General features: G+C 36.2%; 1 protein-coding gene across 7 annotated transcripts in view; it reads right to left on the bottom strand.

The window, feature by feature from the left end:
* The window catches only part of SOX5 (SRY-box transcription factor 5), a 955,660-nt gene that overhangs the window by 918,005 nt on the left and 13,530 nt on the right, over positions 1-24,125 (bottom strand). For 2 of the 7 annotated variants that reach the window (XM_079142035.1, XM_079142040.1), the window contains exon 1: positions 13,033-15,619. The exons of the other annotated variants lie outside the window; for them this stretch is intronic. The gene's annotated coding sequence lies outside the window, so the exon portion shown is untranslated. Of the gene's footprint in view, positions 1-13,032; positions 15,620-24,125 lie in introns of those variants that run through there. 7 annotated transcript variants of the gene reach the window in all.

The following is a 24,125-nucleotide window of genomic DNA, read 5'->3' on the forward strand; positions in this document are numbered from 1 at the left end:
CCCATATTGGTGGATTAGGATACTTAACATTGTTAAAATGGCGCACTGTCCAAAATGATCAATAAATGCAAGGTAATCCCTATCAAAACTTCAATGGTATTTAATTACAGAAATAGGGAAAACAATTCTGAAATTCATATGGAGCCACGAAAGAGTTCAAATAGACAAATCAGTCTTGAGAAGGAAGAACAAGGCTAAAGGCACATACTTTCTGCTTTCAAAAATATATCAGAAAGCTACAGAAATAAATCTACACATATATGGTCAACTAATTCCAAGAAAAAAATAATGGAGAAAGGACAGTCTTTTCAACAAACAATGCTGGGAAAGCCAGGTATCCATGAACAATATAATGAAATTATATCTTCATTTTACACCACCCCAAAATCAACTCAAAATGGAGTAGCTAGAAGAAAATGTAGTGCAAGTTTCATGACACTGGCCTTGGCGATGACTTCATGAATATGACACCAAATCATAGATAATAGATAAGAAGGATCTCATCCAACTAAAAAGCTTCTGCACAGCAAGGAAACAATAAACCAAGTGGAAAGACAACCTCTTAGATGTGTGAAACGATTTGTAAACAATGTATCTGATAAGGGAAATATCCAAAACACATAAGAAACTTCTACAACCCAACATCAAAAAACTGAATAACCCAACTTTAAAAAGGTCTGAAGACTTGAATAATAGACATTTCTCCAAAGGAAGACATAACAATAGCCAATAAGTATACATGAAGAATGCTCAGTGTCACTAATCATCAGAGAAATGTAAATCAAAACCACAATGAGCTATCACCTCACAATAGTCCAGATGGCTATTAATTTTTTTTTTTTTTTAAATAGTGCTGGCAAGGATGTGGAGAAATTGGAACCCTTTTACACTCTTGGTGGGAGTGTGTAAACAGCCTCTACGGGAAATACTTCAGAGGTTCCTAAAAAAAATTAAAATAAAACAACCATATGATCCAGTAATCCCACTTCTGGGTATTAATGTCAAAGCACTGAAATCAAGGTCTTGAAGAGATATTACCATTCTCCTAATCATTACAGTACTATTCTCCATAATACGTAAAATAACTCAAATGTCCATCAGCAAATGAATGGATAAAGAAAATGTGTTATGTACATACAATGGAATAGGATTCCATATTTTTAAAGGAGATTCTTCAATATGCAATAACATGGTTGAACCTTACACATATTATGCTAAGTGAAATCAGTCAGTACCAGAAGGAAAAATACTGCATTAATCCACTTATGTAAGATGTCTAAAATAGTCAAATTCATAGAGTCAAAAGGTGGAATGGTGGTTGCTGAGGGCTAGGGCTAATGGGAAATAGGAATTGCTAATCAACAGGCAAGTATCAGTCAAGCAAGATGAATAAGCTCTAAACATGTTGTGCAACACCTACAGTCAACATTACTGTATTATACACTTAAATATTCACTGAGAGGGTAGATTCTGTGTTGTGTCACTACCTCTACAAAATAATTAAAAGGAAAAAACAGAAAAGCAGCAACCAGTAGGTAAAAGGTATACCAAGAAAATAGAAGCCAGGTGAAGAATGCCTTACGAGTCAACACAAGTAACCATTTCAAAGGCTGCTGACGGGACAAGGAAGCAAGGAGAGAACTGATGATTGGCACAACAATATGATCATCACTGGTTGGCTTTAATAAAGAGCCGTTATACTGGAATGAAGAAGGTGAATGTCTGCATGGGGTGACTTCAAGAGAAAAGGAGAGGGCAAAAATTAGAAGAAAAAATTTGGACAAATTTTCCAAAGATTTTTTTCTGTAAACATATGGAGACAAACATGTAGTAGTCAGAGAGTAGTGGCATCAAAAGAATATTCTTTCCTCTTAATTTAGAAGAACTAATAACATGGTAGGAAGATGTGAAAGATCTAGCATAAAAGGAAAATTTAAGGAAGAGTCTCAGGAGTAGATTTTGCCTGAGCAGATGGAAGGAACAGACTTCAGGATCTAGGGCACAAGGGAGGGGTTGGCTTTGATGAGGATCAAGACACCATACACACAGAAACAAGACAAAGGTCAAGCAGATGGTATAGGGAGGTGAACAGACATGGTGGCCAAAGCTTCAAGAAGTTCTTTTTTGTTCCTTTAGTTTTCTAGAAGAAATAGGAAGCAAGATCATAACATGAGCTGAGAATGAGGACAAGATATGAAGTGTTAGAATCCTAACAAGTATGAGAAGAGAGAAGAAAAGTGGGCTCCTCATCCAGAACATGCTGAGCTGGCTCCCATCACTGAGCTCTAGCAGTGCTGTTCCTTCTTGAGAATTCTGTTCTCAACCCAAGAATCATCACCATCCCTGACCACCATAACAAAACCAGATCCTGGAAAACACTCTCTACTATACTGGCCTATTTCTTCTTCTTCAGATGAAATTAACATTTCTTTACAGTTTATTTGCTTTCAGGCCCACTAGAGTTTAGGCTCCTTGAAGGCAAGGGCTGCCCATTTTGTTCACTTTTGCCCATTTTGTTCAGTGCCTAGAAGAGTGTGCACAGGGTAGCTGTGGATTCATCAACCTTTAGGCTAAATGTTGAGCAAACTTAATGTCCCTAAAGAAGGACTGTCTACCTGAGATATCTGTCTCTCTATACTATGATTGTAGGAGGAGAGATTGCACATACATAAAGGATCTGAGGATCAGAGTGAATAGTGAATTTATTCACATTTGGGTATTAGCTCTTGAATAGCAAAGTTAAAACTTGCTGCTTCAATGAACTTGCTGGGCCTCTCTATAAAAATACTAAAACTAGTTATAACCTGGTGTGCAGAACTGATCTCCAAGTATGATGCTGAGACAACAATTCAGTTTTCAAAGTCTACCAAATAACAACATTGTTAATAGGGTCCCCTCCTCCTCCTCTTCCTCCTCCTCCTCTTCTTCTTCCTCTTCCTTCTTCCCCTCCCTCCCTCCTCCTCCTCTTCTTCTTCTTTTTTGGTCTGTTTAGGTTTACTTTTGTCTCCTTCACTATTGCTAAATATAATCTAGAGAAAATAAGGTGACGGTTTTTTGATATTCTTCAAAGAGCTCGTCTCATTACACAAGACTGTATTCAATCCCCTCCACCCACCTCTCCATCCTGGGGCAGGTAGAGGAGGAATACCAGTATGAGCTCTAACTACTCTGTTGGAGAGGTGAATGCCCTACTGATTTCTTCAAAAAGAAACTTTTTTTCTTTTAACAAAGTTGTAAATGAGTCACCACAAGATGTGATAAATATAAATATCAATTATTTTAAAAATGGTAAATTTAGTTTACATGATTTTTTTAAAAAGTTACTCTTTCTCAGAGGCACATTATTCTGGTTTAAATGGCTGACACTACCAAACCATTAATTCACAAAAGCTGTTCACATCACACACTTCCTTAAATGCAAGTTTAATAATCCTTATTATTTTTGTTTAACTCCAGGGCAAAAGGTAGTAGAAAGAATGACCACCTCATGGCTCCTGAAGAAACATTTTTAAGGGATGGAAGCTGAAGAATTTGGGAAGACAGTGTGTGTTAATGTAAGCCACAACTAACACACACTCTCCTCTTCCCCATTTCTCAAGATCTCTTTCACACAAAGTGGCAGAGTCTGCTCAGCTGGTTTTGAACTGTGCTTCCCCTTTTATGGAAAATATCAACAGGGATTTTTTTTTTTTTCATGGCTGGAGGTCTTTTCCTCATCTAAATATTAAAGTCTGACAAGTCTTTCCAACTTAGTGGAACATAATCATACTTGCTACTTGTTAATTAGGAGCAGAGTGATAACTATTAAAAGTTGAAAGAGTTTCCTGGTGGTTACAGCAAGTTTCAACATGATCCCAAGCTTTGTCAATAACCACAGGGGAAAAAGAAAGCAAAAGGAAAATGCCTCTCTAGAGTCCTTCATTTCTGAGAGAAAAGTGAACGTTAACTGCTACAGTTATCGATCTCACTTGACATCTCGGCACCAAAGGAGGCCAAAGGGGAGGCCAGCCAAGCTCAGGGAGTGGAGAACAGAACCCAGAGGGGGTCAGGAAACAAGAGTTCTATAACCAACTCTCCTAGCGTCTATATGACCTTAAAAGTCTCCCCAGCATCCATGCACCTCGATTTCTTCAGTGAGGTTGGAGGAAGGATTATAGGCTGTGGAATAGCATCCCCATTCTAAAATGCTGTTTCCACCAGACAATTCATAATCTTGAAGAACATTCTGGAAAACATTTCCAAAAATTGGACATCATACCTTGCCTCTTTTTATAGGCAAATTCTCAGAATTATGATAGCTGGCACTGGTATGCCACTTTTGAATTTTGGAAAATTTGAGCTTTACATATATTATTTCATTTTCTCCTCTAAATAGTCTTGTAGTCTTGTGAAATGTGTATCACCGTGTCCCTGATAAGCTAGGAAAGAAAGAGAATAAAGAAGAGATGAAGTGACTTGCCCCAGGGCAGAAAGAAGTACTATAACCAACACCCAAAATATCTGTTCCTCTCACTTCACTTAGAATTATAACTTATCAGCACAAGCCCCATTACTAATTCACTACTAGGTCTCAAGCCAGTTATCACACAGAAAATAGAAACAATGAAAATGGGAAAGTAAAAACCACTGAGAAAAGAAAGTTACACATAGTTCCCACAGGCTCAGAAAATACACTGCTGTATCAAGTCGAGTCCCCTGCCCCAGCCACCACCATTTAATTCACTGTGTTTCGGAGAGATCAGTCTAAAATAAATTCATCTGCAGTGGCATATTTCCTAAAACAAATGTTAAACACAGCTACTGGGATCTTCATAACATGTTATCCAAATAATGAGACATAAATACTCAATTTAAATACCACATACCTTTTAACAAAAATAAAAACACATATCATCCTATAGGCTGGAACTAAAAATTTATATTTACATTACTCAAGAAAAATAAAAAGAAAACAAGAAGCAGAATCTTATGAGAGTCCAAGGATAAAGATCACAGGAGGTACTGTCAACACTCGGTGTTTCCATTAGAAACCTTATTCCTAACTGGTAGGACAAATAAAGTGAACTTAACCCAAAAGCAAATCTGCATTTTTTTCCAAGGGTTACAACTTGCAAGGCTAGTGTCACTCCAGTTGAAAAGCCACAAAGTTTGAACTTTGTTAAAAGGTATCCAACATATGAACAAGATCATAAGCTCAGGAACAAAAATAACTAGAAATCTAGCTGCGGTTCTGATTATTCTGCATTTGCCCAAATCAAGGTTGGCTAGCTAACACGTGTATTTGAATGTTACACTATAAAAAATGCATTCCTATAAACCCTCATTTTATTCTCCCCAAATCCTGTAAGTTAAATTCAATTTTTACTTGAAGAAAGAGAGATTCAGAGACGTTCAGTGACCTAAGCCCAGAAACTCAATGACTTTAGGTCCCCTCCCTTTAATGCTGTTTCTGAGGTAAGAATGAAAAACTAGGGTAGGGTAAATTATGAGGCTGACAGGTACATTTGTGTAAGCCACTAAAAACTCGGGAGAAGATTTATCAAAATAATATCTAAAACCTCTCTAGAAAGCCACTTTTCATTACCCTTCCTTCTCCGCTCATATTCAATATGCAGTAAGAAAAGATTTAGGGATTTAGACAAGAAAAACAGAAAGAAAGAAGAAAGGAAAGACAGGGGAGGCTGGGAGGGAGAGAGACAGGGAGGATAGGTTTACCAACTTAGATACACTCCCTTCCAAACTAGAGATTGCAGCAATATGCCATTGTACAGAGTAAGGAGCGAGGTCTTAAAAGTTAAGCAAAAACATGTAATTGAAATTTAGACAAATATTAAGATAAAGAAAACTAATGAAATCCATTAAAGTTACCAGAATTTTATGATCTTTTAGAAGTTATCTATGGAACTCACTGCATATTATTATTGAGGTAGTAAAAATAATGTACAAAGTCAAATTCCAATTTAAATCAAATTTGGAAAAAATAATTGATACTTAATCTAAACCTTATTTTTAGTGCTCACATTAATTTGAATATCTCCCTTGATCACCTCTTTAGGAAAACTGTTCCATTTCTTAACCCCCCCCCCAAAAAAAAAGTAATTTCCTAAGTAATTTGAGTTTTCAAATTATCACATATGAAATTAGATTAAACAGCATTCAATGATGTTCTCTTAATCTAACATTCTTTGTTGAATCTGCTCTTACTTATAGCAACACTTCTAATACCATTTCTTGTAGTGGAACTTTCTGAAGGATTTTAGCATTACCCAAATGAGATCTGGATGTGGTGACAGCTGAGATCCACTCCAAAATGGAATCATACGAATTGCTGATACTTTCTTATTAAATAAATCTGCAAAATTATAGTTTTGTAAATTCATTATGATGTAAGCTAGACAAGAAACTCTGTATATACATGATTGTATATATTTCTTACTGTTTATCCACAGAAATAATTTATTTGCAAGCAACTGCACCAGTGTACAAATGGCCAGACTGGTCTTGAAGAGCCAAAAAATAAACTTAAATGAAGGAACTCCCCCAAATAAGTAATTATTATGAAAACTGAAGCAAAATCTAATTAATAATAGGCAGGAAAATGTTAATCTACATGTAAGATGTTTAGAAATATTGAATTATTACAGAAAAACCAATGGCTTTAAAAGTGCCTGTGCATATTTCATAATTTGAAGAGAGCAGGAGCAGGCATACCAATCTAAAAATGGACACAGTTTTGCATGTCAGTTATAACAGATGCACACAAAAACACATGAAATATATTATGATTATGGCTATAATATATATAGTTACAGTATAGCTATAAAGTAATGTAACATATTTTGAACCTATTTTAAACCATGTTTTAAAGCTTCACAGACAAATCAGTGTGGTCCTTTAAAGAAGTGAATGTAGGAAACCCTATGCTCATCTTGTTGCTACTACTGCTTACGACACTTTCAGGAGACTCTGCGTTATAATCCTCCCATTCATGACTGACCCAAGAAAGTGGACCCATTATTTGACTCCACAATTTGAGTTGTCCTCCACTGCCTTCCATTTTTGGTTACCTGTCATCTTTACTCACCAGTCCTGGTCAAATACATACTCTGACTATTTTCAAACACAAAGCCTATCTTGCTTGTTAGAAAAATGTCTCACTGAGGCGAAAAAAAGAGTATGCCTTCGGTTCTATGGCAGCTCTGAAGAGAAGTTCTCAACTATTATGAGCAATTCCAGTAGTCACAAAATTAACATAAGGCCTTTTTTCAGCAGAGGAACTGTTGAAATTAACAATAATGTTACATAAAGTGATCAATTCTTTTAAGTAAGACTACTGAGAGGAAATATCCAATATAGCTTATTAAAACAGGAGTAAAGGAGGTTCTTTTCTTCTTTATATTGCAGGGGGAAAAAATCTATTTAAGAAAGTGTACCAAACCCAAACGACTTCAGACTATCAAAATATCCAGGTTTTTGTAGGTATCTGGTTTCACATACTTCTTCATGCTACCTTGAGGTCTAAGTACTTGGAATTTCATCATCATATCTAGAACTATATCTAGGACAGAAGATTTGAGTCTCTATTGCCTTCTCAACATGCAGATGTGACCCAAAGAACTGTGTGAAGGTCAATGGAGAAATAGAGAAAAATGCACTGAGATAGGCTGAAAAGATATTAGTTGGACTTTACATTAAGTTGACGTTCCTCTACATTTCCAGAGAACATGCATACCACTGCAAGAGCCATTTCATCAGGAAGTGCAACGTCAAAAGCACTGGAAAGAGGAGACATTAACAGAGTGGTTTACATTATCAAGTGGGTACACTTGAAATTCTCATGATCGTTTATCTGAATATCATTATTCACCAATAATGCCTAGCAAAATAAATTTCATAAGACCGATTCAAGAAAAATAGATTACTGATGAAAGTGCCATTATCTATAAAAAGACTAATGGCCCTTCAAACTGAGACTACCATTTTACACATGCTTCTAACTCCAAGAACCTGTTCCTAAATTATTTCCTAATGAAATAAGAGGTGGTCATGTGTAAAAGTACTAGATTTTGAGGATCACAGATAAATCATAGGATTTTCAAAATGAACATTATAAAATGAGTCTAGTAGTAGCTAACCAGAAACCAAATGACTTCAACTGCTGAAAAACCACCAATACCCTCTCAAAAGAGAAGACTTACAATTTCAATGAAACCTTCAACTGTATTCTATAACTACTACTTACTTCCACCATAGAAAATTTAATTTAATTTAGAAGTCTGTCTCCATTGAATTTCTAACTTTGCAACTAATTATCATTTAAAGTTTTAAATAAATTCTTTGTTTTCTTCACACCTCTGACACATAAATTCATTTCTAAGTTTCTTTCTTTCCATTCCAAATTAAGAGGTTTTTTTTCTAGAGACATAATGAGTCTGATACCCTATTGAAATTAAATCGTGGCCATTTCCACTTGGTGAACAAGATGTCCCAGATAAAAAGATAAAAGTACCAATTTTCTAAATGAGTTAGAGTCATTGTTGACATTAGAACTCAGAACTCCTCTATCCTGGATATAGAAGATAATCTGATGTTAATAATTTGAAGTTAATTTCTCACATACACAACAAAGTTCTCTGCTGATACATGGAACACAGGCTCTTTATAACAAATACCCTGAAGATCTTTAATTGGTAGTTAGGAAACATGCTTTTCCTAATCATCGAGTCTCTTTTAAATATTATATTTTTAAACACCCATTTAGGGAAACTAATGAGGTAAGACATGAGAGGGATAAAGAAGGTAGTATGTTGTTTTCAAAATTAAAATTTTCAGGACATCAGTCCAGCAGGCATAAAACAACATAAAACAAATAACTAGATAATCAAACAATAAAAGCAAACTAGAAATAATATGAAGGCTTTTTAAAAAACTGTTATTGCACATATGCAATAATTACTTCCATCAAGACTTTTATTATACATTTGTTTTTATGGAATCATAATGCACAAGTGCATGCTATTGTTTAAACACATTCACCACATACCCCATAACAGAATATGATGACAATATGTATTAAGGATAATACAGAAAATGTGGCTAAATGCATTCTGTTATGGTTCCATAATACAACATGCAAATGGTTCTGACTAAGCAGACACAGGAGACAGTCGTTAGTGTACATGCTGTGAATGTATATTATGAATAATGCATAAAACTTGGCTAAATCCTAATGAGTCTATTGACATCCTATGGGGTCCAAAGGAGGCTCAGATCCCAAAGCCTGGCCCTGGCACATTTCTACCCACCAATCATTGTAAAAAACAATACCAAATAAACAAAGAACATTAAAGTATGTGAATATACTTTCATTATAGGTAAAGCTTTTGAAATAAGCAACAAAATTGGACGAAACTTTGCAAAGAGAGCTAAAAGTCCATCTTACATCATCACCCCACTTATAGTCTGAAAATTATCCATTGTAATTCAAATGGTACAAAAGCTGCAGTTGAGGATTGGATTTGATTTCTTTTCTCTGGTTTTCTTCAGGGAGTTGCTATTACAAAGAAGATCTACGCAGTCCCTAAGAGAAGTGACCAAACTTAAACCATAGTGGTACAAAATCTTCCTGCTTTGAAAGAGTAACGTTTACAAAATGAATTTTAGTCAATTAGATAAGGAAACAGATAAAAGATATCTGAAAGCACCCTTTAAAGTAGAAACTTCTTAAAATGTCATTTTTTACACAACTTTTCAGATTCAGAAAGAATGCCAAAAACATGTTTCTTATAACACATTTAAAATTTTTTCCAAAGCATTAAATAAAGACTTTATAAGTCCACAAAAAGAGAAGCAAGTATCATTTACCCTGTGTGGGTGTACCCCAAGATGAGCACCTATACACACATGTTTAACATGTTCTCTAATTCAGAAATGCAGAGTTGAGCAAGCTGTGCTTGAGACGCACATAGTAAGGATGCGACAGAAGCTCGTGCACCCAAGCCTCCCCTTGGAGTGGGAGTGGGAAAGCCAAGACAGCTGCTTCTTCCTGGTGCTCCCAGGGGCGGCTGGGAAACAGGCATTCTGAGAACACATCCCCAGAGTACAGAGAAGAGGCGAGGGCTGGCCACTCAGGGGATGTAACAGGCCAAGACAAACCCTGCACTCAGAACATGCAAAATGTGGAAGTGGGAGCTGGAGTTAAAGTTCTGGGCTAGAGTTCTTGTCAATTTGCAGGACTCCACAGAACTTTCCCATTCCTTTAGCAGGTACCAAAGCTAGATACAGGCATGGTCAAGGCCCACACTGAAAGCTGCCATAGATAAAGCCCAAAGTCTGAAAATTCTTAAATATCTCCAGCCCTGGATTCTAAAACACAGGTCATATTTGGGCTCAAAGGAGCTCCCCACCTTCGTGGTAATACTAACTTAGCCTATATGCTGTGAATTAAGGATTCACTGGAAGACCCCTTGTCCAAATAAGATTGCCATATTTGTCCCATCTCTCACTTACCAGCATAGGCAGAAATAGTAATGCTAAACATTTATGAAAAACAATCCTTCCAATATTTCTATTTAAAGTACAATACTCCTGGGTATAGTTAAGAAAAATGATAAATTTGAGTTTGTTTTCAATTTGTTTGCTTTGGGAAAAAAAAACTAGGACAATAGAAAGAGTGTGTGTTCAGGGTAGGTACTAAGCCATTTAAAAACAGGGTAAAATGTTCAAAAAGATGGGAGATACTGACAGAGTTCACTTTGTTTGCTTTTCTGATTGCCTTGACTCCCAGAACTAGGGATTCCATGACGAGGAATTAAGACTTTAAACAGACTCCTAAAGTTGAAAACTTCCCGAGCACTATATTATTATGTTTGTATTTACACCTGGGTAAGTGCAGTCACTGCTGCCAAGAACATGAAGTATGAAAATCAGACAGGAAAATAAGGTAACGGTTGGAGCCACTTCTGCTGTTTTCCTTGTTCTAAAATCTGCCTCCTATCAAGTGTAATAGAACGAAGTTTAGTTCCTGGTATAACAATTCCATAAAGCTATTCTGCCTTTGAAAACCTTCTCCACCACGGCTGGTCCCAACTACACTATAAGCGGCTGACAATTGCTTCCCCCACACTCCCCAGTGTTCCTTCACCCCTCCCAGATGCCACCAGAAGAATAACAGAAAGTCTCTCAGTAGCACTTTGCTTCTCAGTGGGAAGCTGTACTGTTTGTGATATCCATTTTGATACAAACTTAAATTAGGCCTCTGGAAATAGGTAATGCATAAAAAGAAGCATTTTGTGTCACCAAATTATTATTATAGGTTACTGTTAACCCTTGGAAGATAGAGGTGAGCTCTGTAGCTCCCCACTGAGGTGACTATTTGTCATGAAATCATAGGCCGTACCTCAAAAGATGTTTCAGGTGAGCTTGCTACAAGGCAAACTATCGAGTTGACCTATAGGAATCTGATAGCTAGTTTAAGTGGGGAAGCCAAAAGAAATGCCAGTTAAACAAAAGGATCAGCACAGCGTGGGGAACCAGCAGTCAGCAAGCACAAGTTTAACAGCTGACAGAGCCTAGAGAGAGATGGAGGGATCAAGGTATTTTACTATCCCTTCAAAAGCTCTCCCTGCCAAGACTTGGAGGGTTTAGAGGGGCAAAAGTTCAGAGCAACCCATTTTTTTAAAGTCCCTTGGGATAAAACTACTAACTAGTTCTATTGCAATAACCAATCAGAATATCAAACATATCGATGCGTATCAGGTATCTACAGAAGCAATACTGAATATACTGATGTTTCTGGTTTTTCATACAGTTCAGATAGTAAATAGTTCTTAAAAAAATCTCTGGTCAAAGATGTAAATTTCTGCTCTATAATTTTGATTCAGAGAATCCAAGAAGTACCCTAGAACTATCTCTGCATTATAATCCTAGTACCAATTCTTGAAAAAATTGTCATTTTCACTTTTCCTAGTCTAACCTTTATAATACTTAATCCTTCCTTATTCTTCCTCCGTTACTAAATTAAAATAAGCAACATTCATAATTCAAATCATAAACATACTGAATTTAAAAGTCTAAATCAGAGATCACATTCTTTTAAACTGTATCAGCGATGGAAATGTATAGAACATGCAGGTCTTCCCATCTTTCAGTACAACGTGGGTCACTTTCTGATTAAAAATTGTGCAAGAGAGTCATCATGCCACACATGAATAACTGAGCCTTTCATTCTTTTGCATGCCTTTTTATTCTGTGTTTTGGTAAAAATTATCACATGTGCCTGCTTTTTATCTCACTAAAGTAAATAGACACGACTGAGTTCATCTCTCTCAAGACACAATAAACATGTAAAAAAATTCCTCAAATTGGAATTAAATGATGTTTATTGAATAAATAACTAAACAATTAAAGCTTCCTTAAGGTGAGCATCATAGGTGGATAATGAAGAGCAATAAATTATTCTGCAATTTATAACATGGAAAAATAGAATAGCTAATACCACAAGAACTCCTAGGGAGTTTAGTGAACTGTTGGGTAATCACCAAATTTCATGGCTGCCTAGGGTTAGTAGCGAAGTCCCTAAAATTTGAAGGCGGTATAAATGTTTGTCACTCATTTCCTAGCCACGACTCAAAAAAGGTCAGGCTCTTTTTTAATATCCAAGAATCTTGATTAGGTCTCCTTCTAATCAGCAACATGATCTTCAGATAGAGAAAAAGCCTACACAATCCCATAAGCTAAGACATAACATCTCAGCATCAGAAGTCCTAGACCCACTCATCAGAGGGCGAGCCACCAAAGATCCCAAGATCTCATTCGCGGAATTGTGACTAGCTAATGACTTGGCTTACTCAGAATAGCCAGAAATCATCTGAATGCCAGCTACTGAAATTAAATCTCTTGTGTTTCCATCTTCTAAAATAATTCAATTTAAATATTCAGTAGCATTTCATCTAGTCACAGTTAAAGCAGTTCACTCCTAACCAGGCATTTTCTTGGAAGTTTCCACAGGTTCTTTGCCCACATGGTACATACCTGTACAGTCCACTCTCTGGGTAGTTGTTTTTGCCATAGCTTCCTCCTTAAAAATATTCCTACACCCATGCTGGCTTTGAATCTGTTCAGTTCAAATTTAGATTCATTGGTACTTTTCCACAGTTACATTTCTTGTTCGATTGAGGTTTCTTTTTATTTATTCTGAAGTTTTCGATGTAAGACAAACAGGAATACCACCTTCTAAAATTACTACTATCCTACCATCCTCCGGTGGAACATTAACGGGAAGCAATATTCTCAAAGCTATGAAGCATACACTGCCCTAAATTACATTGCAGTCGCTGCCCTGAGCTCACACATTTTTGAATAGAAAGGCTCCCAGGGATCTCTCTGTACTGACTGCATTTACTGCTTTAAAATATTTTTAACCCAGACGCTGAAGTGCCAGCCTTGCAGTTCCTCATGCTAATCCCAGTTTGGGTGGCTGTTCTTAAGGGAAAGCATTCAAAACATTGTCACAGTGCATCAACTTTGACCCTTTTCACTTAAACATGAGACTCAAAAAAAGTTTGAATTCCAGAGGGAATCACTGAACTTTGACCTGCTTAAAATTAGTTTTGTTTTAGTGCCTTCATGGTGACTCAACAAGCCAATTTTCCAGACACTCAAGAAGTTTCTGCCCCTGAAGATTCCAGTTCAAGTCCACAGCTATGTTTGCTGGTCAGATCAGAACACTTTGTCCCAGGATTTCAAACAACAAATTCCCAGATCTACATCTCTTCGCCAGATGTTGGCATTACTTGGTATTAAGCTGGATCTAAACACAAGCAAATAAGAATACACACACACACACACACACACACACACACACCAGTCTCTATTTTTTTTTTTTTTTTTCACATACAGACTTTAAGGAAGCAAAGTTTTCCACTCAAAATTCAGTCATGGGGAAATGTTTATCAAAATTATATAAACATTACTTACTAGCCTAACTTCTCTAGAACCAAAACTTCTAACCTTGGTTCATACATTGATAATGTATTCTTTCTAAGTTTACATTTATCAGTAGGATTAAAAAAAAAAAAAAAAAAAAAAAACCTGCTGATATTCTACTTTCTCTTCTATTAGATTTTAGAAATTTGTCAATGAACAATTATCGTACCACAAGTGAACAACATCACCAGTATTTCCTTCAATGGAATTTTGGAATTTCAAATGCAACATCTGTTATCAAAACTGTATGGCAATTTATAAGTAAAATACTACAAAACTGAAGATCTAGTACATATTCATCTTGTTTTTGTCCCTCAAAGCTTCCCCTCTCAGTAAAACAAATTTGGCAAAAGCAAAACAGCACCCAACTTCATTAACACAAACTGAGGTATTAAAGGAATGAAGTAGCTATTTGTGTAAAGCAATTCCTGCATAAATCCTGGGCTTCAAAATCTTTTTAGAAAAGTCAAGGATATATGCACTCAGAAAAAGAAAAACCATTTAGTTTTATGAATCCAGGAAAAAAAGAAATGTTAACACAATTAGTTAACCAGAATAAAAGAGTCAATATGACACAAATTACTCTACACAAATTACATACCACTTTAAACAAGAAGTCTGTGTGGTCTCCAATGGACAAGTCAGCCATATACTGAAAGGTGGTGCGAAAGGTGCTTTGCATCTTCATGTGCAAACATTGGTGTGCACTTAAATCTCTCAGTGTTTGAAGAACTACACCAATGATGTTCTTAAAACACAAGCACTTGATCCCTATTGCTACTTCCCTAAAGCTGGAAATCAGAAGCTATGCAAGTTTACAGAAAGGGAACACAGTAAAATTAGAGTTTAATTTTTTGCCCTCCTTCCATTAGAGATACTCAGAAAATAAAAACTACTCAACTAAGTCTCTCTACAATCATTTCTTTCATTTCCTATGTGTTTAAGAAAGAACACAAAGAAGTTATACAAGTGAGGAAAGTGATATATATCTGTATACATACATTAGTTTAGACCTACTTTATTTTCATTTGATTCATAAATCATTCAATACATAAATATTGGTGAACCCAGATTTCTTAAATGAAGAAAATATTTGGAATTCATTCTCATTATTTTACATTTCAAGCACATGCAACTATTTGGGTTCTTTTCTGGTGCTTAAGAAAACAATCATTAATAGTTTTGAAAACTGGGTCAATTATTTATACGAAGAGGTGAACTGAAGTGAACATTCTAAGTGCTGCTGACTAGCTCCTTCGAATGACATGAAAATTAGTATGAATTATGTAAGATACTAATGAAATACACATATTTACAGATCAGAGAGTAAATGGCAGTATTTAAATAAAATTATACAGAGATGTTCCCATGTAAGAACCATTATCTGAAGAATCTGCCAACATAAGATTAGCATTGTAGTTGCTTAATCCTTTAATTGTCTTAATAATAAAATATGCTACTAATTATGTTAGGTATTTTGGCCTTGCATACCAAAAGAGATATTTGCATTTTTCTTTGTATATGTTGTAAAAACTAAAATAAGGTGTCATTAAAGAGTAATTCAACTGGTTTTTAAACAAACATACCTTGTTATCTAAGTTCAAATGTATTTTCCCTTCTTAGTGTTCACCACTTAAAGATCAGTCTTTACTGACAGCATCTTTACCTCCTCCTGAAACTACAAACTTGAAGCACATATAGGCACACACACTTCTAAACATCCTCAAAGGTGACAAATTTTATAACTTGAAAGTCCATTTTAGTCATTTTCATCATTTCAGAGAGACATTTATAGATAATTCTGGTGAACTAAAAAAAAAAAAAAGACAGAATTTTGGAATGAAATACAATTAGAAAGTAATAAGATGGATGTTTTTTTAGTCAGGTTTGTAAATCGCTCAAAATATAATTCTGAGAAAAGAAGTTTTCCAAAATGTTTTGAACAAGGGCAACATTGAAATAAGGATTTTGCTTCTCTAGGTGATAATTTTTGAAAAACAACATTAATATGAATGCATAAATCATAGTGCAATGTTTTCAAAAATAAAACTCCAAATTTTTCAGTCATATTCCACAAATATTACATAAAAAGGATACACATTTTCATTTAGGTGGCCACGTATGTACATTCTGAAGTTTCACTGGGTGAAATTGACCACAGGTTGATTTGCAAAATATTACATATGTAATATAAACTTGACATAATGCCTTTGATCTTTCAAAAAAGTAATACGCAATAAAAAAAACTTACTTTCATCGTCAGATATTTACATCCAACCCCAATCTGTAGGCTTCTGTAAACTTTTTTCTCCTATATTCAGTCAAAACCTGACAAGAGCTCGCTGTGGGATTATGCACAAAAACTGCAAATTTAAACAAGGTGTGATCGTAGACTTTTTCACACATTATTGTATCATGCTGCACAAGAACACTAATGTATGCACAGTTCCAAAATAGCTTGGGCTATTACTGCACAGCCTTGAAAACTACTAAAATCCTGAGGAGAGCACCTTTCAAAAGCTGTGCCTTTATTATTGCACACTAGTAAAAGGTTGCTTTCATTGTTTTTATTTCACAATAGAAAAAAATTAATGTCTATGATGTCACCTCATGATTCTAAGGTCCTATTTCTTATTAGACTCTTCATACTTACAAAAGTTGTTTCATCAATATGACTATGACAGTGGGACTCGATACTATTAAATAGACTCAATTATGGAACAAGTGTGCTTTTTTCCTGATGCTGCCCTACTTTCCTTTAAGTTGCATTTGAATTATTGATGAAATTGCAATAAAACATTTCTTTGTTACACGTAGTTAAGAAGTCAAGAAGAATGTTTCATGGTTAATTTCTAGACTTGCACTGATAAAATAAACACACTTGTTGTCCTTCCATGGAAAGTCAATAGCATGGTATAAGCTTAAAAGAATGAGTTTTTTCTTATTATTTTGAGACCACAATGTGCTGAAACATGGATATAACTACAAATACAACAGAAGAAAATGGTATACCAGAAAATATTATATAGTTGCCAGGTCTTCCTGGCTGATAAAAAGATTTAAATAATGACAAACTTAAATTCTACTTTCCCTCCAGTGTTTCAAAGACCCATCTAATCATATAGCAGGGTGAGACCGCCGCTGCGAATGGTAGAATGAATAGTTTTGGGGAAAATGACATTTCTTATATAGACTACTGTAATCACCACCTAACTGACTTCATTTTCCAAACAAAGCTAGAGTGATCTTTTTAAGTCACAAATCAGAATCCTTTATTTACCTGCCATTGCTCTTATGATAAAGCCCCCAAATCTTAACAGGACCTATAAGACCCTATGTGAGAAGACTCCTGCCCCATTCAACCTCATCCTGCATGAGCTGTCCTTTTCTGCGCTCCAGCCACTCTTCTCTTGGTTCCTTACTATTCCAAGCTTTCAGCCACTTCAGAGTCGTATACACACTATTCTCCTCTCCCACTTACTCACACCTTCTTCTCTTAGGTGGCCTTACTTCTCTTCACACCGCAGCCCAAGGTCTGTTCCTCAGGAAAGCCTTCCAGGACTCCCAGAATGGAGGCAACCCTGGATCTCCATAAAGATCCCTGTGCTCTTCCTCTATAAAACACTCCAGAATATCCGGTACCATCCATACTACAACTCTATGTGCTTTACCAGCCTACCTCCACCCAGGGAAGCTGGTGGCCGTGACACCTAATGACCACAAGGCACCTCCAGCATACCCACACACTCCCATTCTCACCACTTACTGTCTGCTTGATCCCCAGTCTGTTCATCTAGTTCCTATTTGGTATTATAATTGTGTAAATTAATTAAATATTATGTAACTAATGAGATGAGAGGGCAAAATCGAGTAACACTAAATTGAATGCTTTGGAAAGAATAAAGTCAAATTATTTTTTAAAAAACCACAAAACAGAGTGTCAAATAACTTCATAAAATTGGAATAAAGCTTTCTAAAAAGTAGCAATCCTACACTTAGATTCCTTGTTGTTATGGTTTAAATATGAGATGTCTCCCCAAGGGAAGAAAATTCAGAGGTGAAATGCTTGTGTTAAGAAGCCTTAATCTAATTGGTGCATGAATCCACTTCAGTGGTAACTGTAGGCAAGCAAGATATGGTGGAGGAGGTGGGTCACTAGGGGCTTGCCTTTGGGATTTATATTTTGTCCCTGGTCTGCACAGTCTCTCTGCACTTACTGATTGTGGTGACCTGATCTACTTTCCTCCTCCATACCCTTCTGCCATGATGTTCTGTCTCACCTCAGACCCAGAGCAACAGAGCTGGCCATCAATGGACTGAGACTTCTGAAACCATGATCCCCACATAAACTTTTCCTCCTCTAAAATTTTTCTGGTCAGGTCTTTTGGTGACAGTGGTGAAAATGCTGCCTAAAACACTTGTCAAATGCCTTTAAGTTGCTCTGCAATTTTTAATAAATCAAAGATAAAAACCACCAAACATGAGTGTGGTTTACCCAAGAAAGTAAGAAGGATTAATACTTAGGAGATGCATACTGAAAAATCTTGACTACACATCAATTAATTGGCAAAGTGATAAACACTGATAAATAATGAAACACTAATACATTCATAAAATATTTAAAATAATAAATTTTTAAATGCAGTTACTCTCCTTTAAGATCTATGCTGAGTCAACGCACAGTAGTGCATACCTATAATCCCAGAGACTTCAGAGTCTAAGGCAGGAGGATCACAAGTTCTGGGCCAGCCTCAGCAGCTTAGCAAGATCATGTCTCAAAATATATTTTAAAAAGTTCTGGGCTCAGTGGTAGAGCACTTGCCTAGCATGTTCTAGGCCTTAGGTTTAATCCTTACTTCCAAAAAAGAAAAGGAAAAAAAGATTCTATGCCTTAGTGATTTTTTTTTTAATTAAAAGTCCAAGCTCCAGTCACAATTACAATGGAGAAGAGAAAGTATTTCCATTCAATTCATTGGCATGCTTAGCTGATTAGCCTCGGTTTTTCTCACTAGATTGTATGCTCTATCAGGGAAGGGACTAAATCTCTTTGCTCATCATTGTCACCCCCACTACTCAGTTCATGGTAATATGAACGCCGAGTCAAAGAACAGACTCCCAGTGAAAGTTTTCTGAACGAATGAATGCCAGTTAAAATGAGTCAGACCAACAACATTGTTTATTTTAATTTACTATTAGGATCAATATACAAATACTTATGAAGAGATTAGAAACAAAAATGAATGTAGTCACTCAAAGATTTTGAAGCATAATAATTTTTTGAGACATGCTCCTTAATTATGGAAAGATCATTTTTGAAGTATAATAAAGAATCTTAACTTTTATTATTTGTTTAAAATAGTACTCTCTAGCACAACAAGGTTTCTGCCTTTTAACTTATGAACTATGTTTAAGATTATGTGATTAGACATCCTTAGGGACCCAACCATGATTACCATATCCTTATTAAGACTTTATATGCTGGTTCCAAATCCAGATGCCTTTTAATTTTTTTTTCTATAATGGAAAGTAATAATAATGCAACCTGAAGTGTATTTATGTCCTTCCTTCCAAGAAATCTGAAGCAACCAATACTTTTTGAAAAGGCACTATTAAATGTAAAAATGAGAACATAACTGAAATGAATTCTTATTAACAAAATAAAAATGTTAATAAGCAAGCTAAGTTATCTGAGGTTGAGATACAAGATGACTCTGGGTTAATCCTTATAAACCAGGCTGAGTTTTACCAGAAAAATGTTTGGAGACATTTAAAATTCCAAAAAGATAGAAGGAATTTATATTTATATATAAATTTTGTCTTTTCAGGTTCCCTATTGCTGAGATGACACAAATAAAGATATCTTTTTAATTACTGCACTTAACTGGTTCATAAATTGATGGATCTGAGAAAAAGTAAGCAATGAGGGAATATTCAAAGCATTCTAGGATATAAAGTAGGATATGGGTCATAAATTATAGCCAGATCTACAGAGGAATAATGGTGTCAGTGTGGCCCCAACCTTTTAGTTAATTATGAGGAATTGGTAAACAGGAGGAAAGGCTGAGTCATTATGACCCTGACTAGTGCACACACATAAACAGACACAGACACACGCACACATACACTCCCTCTGTGGTTTTTAAAATATTTTAAAGCATCATAACTATATTCTAAAACCCTATTTTCTCCAATTTACTTTTTAATACTTGGAGCTCGTATTATCTTATTTAAATAGCTGCATACATTAAACCCATTAAATTGTCAAAATTTGTCTTCAAAACACTTTATCCTCTCTTAGTATACAACATATGCTCTAGAAATTGAGTTCAGTAGTCCTCAAGGTGGGTGCAAAAAACAGAAGACATCCATAGGCATTTCCCAATAAAATATTATCACCTCAGGTTACATTTCTTGTTTTGTAGATATTCTTTATTCTTTCTTTTATCTTGATCCCTTTTTTATTTCTATTTTTGTAAGGTATTAGTAATTTTTTCTTGACAGTACATATATATAATCAAAAAAAAAAGAGGGCACAGACTTAGATGCCAAGCTAAGGACCTGAAAAACACAGGACTACACTTCTCTCTTATCCATTTATTGGGCAACAAATCTTTCTCCCCTTCAATACACAGAGAGACACCATCACCACTATCTTATGTCTAGGGTAAATCAGCTGACCTGACTCTAATTAAAATGTTTCCTTAGTTTCACTTCATAGGAAAATTTTCTCCAAAGCCAGAAGAAATTCAAGATGATCCACAAGCTTTTTCTGTTTTTTGTTTATCGATTTTTTAAAAGGGCCCTAGTTGTCACAACAGGAAGGAGTTAATGACCCTCTCACTCTTTCATTTTAATATTTTGTCACACATGACAGTTTTCATATGGTTGGGGAAGTGGATTATGGATTACGTTGTTTAATTTTTAGCTAAATTAAGCCTCATGAAAGAGACAAGTGGTTTTAAAAGATTTTCTGTGCACATACATACACACACACACACACTACAGATTTTCAATACCAATAATGCAAATGAAAGTGAACCCAGGAATAGGCAGAACTGTATCTCTTAGACCAATTGCTAGCTGTTTGCCAGCCATATTTCAAGAAAAAACTACTAATTCTAAAAAAATAAAATAAAATGAAGCAATGATCACAAAGAATGAATGCAGAAGCTAGGGAACACTGCCCACATATTCGCCCATCTAACAAGAGTAATGTCTGCTGAACATTCACAGTTCAGTCGCTTTAATTGAACAAGAATTATCCTGGCTCAAAGTTCTTGCCCCTCCCCAGGGACCCATAGCCAACACCCACATAGAAAGTCTTGGCCTCCTGGCCTCACTCACAACATCCCTGCAGACCCATCCAGTTCCAGAGCTCCCCACAGAGCAGCTGAAGCCTGAGCTATCTCACATTCCACTTCTCCTCCTCTCCATCCTGCTTCCCTCGGCCCCTCCTAGATGTGTCTCTGAGATCCCTTGCCCAAAGCTTACTGCATGCAGATATACATACCAGAGTTGGTCTTCCAGGAACTCTGACATGATATAACATTACATTTTCTATCATTTTAACTGAACCTCATTCTAAGTACTTATTGTGACCTGAGTAGTAAATAAAGTAGCAACACACTCACGTAAATGATGAATATGTGTGTATGCATATGCATTCTGGGGAACATGGCTCTAACAACTTTACCAAGGCAGCACCACTAAAGTGTTAATGTCACCAAATATGCAAGGACAGTATTTTAATTGTGACTCATTTTCTATTTTTTGGCTACTCTGTCATTGGCTCATTCACAAACAAAACAGACCATGTTACTTATCAGTTAAAGGTTCCCCGTGGCCTATAAGGCAAAAGCTACTGCATATGACTCTGTGATAAAAAGGACCACCTAGATCTGACCACAGTCATCCCAGTCTCATCTCTGCTAGGCCCCTCATGTGCTCCACCAACACCAAACTGTCATCTCACAAATGCCCCTTGCTCTTTCTCACCTCCATACCTCTTTACTCCTGTTGTTCTGCCTGCTTTAAATACCCTCCTGCCTTCTCAGAGCACCACCCCATGGCCTTATTGAGCTGTGGAGCTAAGGGAAGCAGCAGGACGCCCAAGGGTAGGTCACAGGAGGTGCACTATCTGCATTAAAGTCAAGACAATATAACTGAAAGTTGGTGAGGTGACTTTTGTGCTTTTATAACCATTATTTGGCTCCATCAATTCTAAACTGTATCAGTTAAAAAATGGTTCATCCACTAGGACCAACTGCCCCCAAGGCCAGTCCTAGATATGCCAATTACTCATGAAGCAAGGACAGGAGTTCCAGAAATACTGGGCACTCTCAGTAAAACGTGTAGGTTTGATCGTGGACCATTATTCACCCCAGGAGACCAAAGAAGTTGCATAAAGAAGTCAAAGTAGTCAACATACAATATTCTCAACAATGACATTTCCATAGAGTAAACATGTTACTAAACTGATCCAACAACAGGATGAAGTTATATTAGGACGATGGAGAACAGTCATGTGTGGGTTTTGGGGAGGAGAGGTAAGGAACAGGGAAAGAGAGAGGAGAAGTAGGAAGTCAATCTTATTTAATACTTTTTTAGAATAAAGAAAAACAAGTAGAAAACATTTTACTTAGAAATGTAGAATTAAAAGAAGAATGGAAGGTGTATGGTTGCCAGTAGAACAACAGTGCTATCTTATTGTACAACCTCGAGTTGACACCATGTCTACATTTTATTTTTTTAATTTTTATTTCTTTTTTATTTTTTTAGTTGTAGATGAACACAGTACCTTTATTTATTTATTTTTATGTGGTGCTGAGGATCGAACCCAGTGCCTCACACGAGTGAGGCAAGCACTCTACCACTGAGCCACAAACCCAGCCCTACGTTTTACTTAATATGTATTTAATCAACTAGAAAAATATTCAGCCCACGCATTAATCCACTTAGGAAACCTTCCACAACTCTCTTCTGTGCTCTCAAAATATTCCATCTGGGGTTATATCGCTATCACTCCACACGCCACACTGAAAAACAACCACCAGTTTCTATAACTAACTCCCCTATCAAATTGAGGTTCTTATGGACAAAAAAACCAAGATTTATTTGTATTTGTATCCCCTGTCAGAAATGATACCTAAATGTAAGTTCAAATTTAAATTTAATAAATAGTCACACAGCTCTAAGTAGTCAAAAGGAATAATAAGATACAGGGTTCTGATTTCAAAGAATAATGTTTATAACCAGAAAATGTCATCAGGTGGTAGAACTCACTCTGTGCCAGAGATTGTATTTAAGTACTCTGCTTTCATTCTATCATTAATTCCTCACAACTGCTATATGAAGTAAAGGCAATTATCCATATTCTGCAGATGACAAATCCCAGACAGAAAGTGCTGAAATAAACTATTCAGCTAACAAGAGGTGAATGATGATTCCAAATAGGAGTATATTACTGACGTAAGTAGAAACTCAAGATCTCTCTCAGGAGGCTAGACATGTTCACAGCGCCAGTACAACATGGTGCAATATATGGCGAAACCCATAAAGGTAGTTATAGATGTAAGTGTCAGAAGATCAGAGGGATGGATCTTCAGCTATATATTCTGAGGATGCTGTGAAAGAGTAAAACTTCATTTGGAAATTAAAATTAAAAGATACACAGGATTTCAGGATATCTATATAAGGGCAAGATATATAAAAAAGGAAGATATAAAAACTGTAAAGGCCAATATGCACTTGCTGACTGGAGGCATTATGTGCTTGGTGTCAATCTCCCCACAGCAGAGCCCCGAGGAACAGGGAGAAGAGTGGGCCTAGGCAGCTCTCTTCCAAAGCTGTGACACACAGAAACACCAGGTGAATCACTGAATTGAACTGAGTATTGGGTTACCTTAGGGAGGGGGGCTGGTGTTCTTAGTCCCTTGAGAAGCCTCGAAGGGCTTCCCATCACCCATGAGAAGATTCAACTCTCTAACATTGCCCAAGAGGCTTAATGATCTATTCCAGCCTACCTCTTATGGCCTCTTCTCCATCCATGTCCCTCTCACACTGCTTCAGTCATGCGGTCCTTATCATTCCAAGATCACACCCTTTTCCCTTACTCTAGGAAACCTTTGCATATACTGTAT

This window comes from Sciurus vulgaris, assembly GCF_902686455.1.
Source record: "Sciurus vulgaris genome assembly, chromosome: 5".
Lineage (NCBI taxonomy): Eukaryota > Metazoa > Chordata > Mammalia > Rodentia > Sciuridae > Sciurus > Sciurus vulgaris.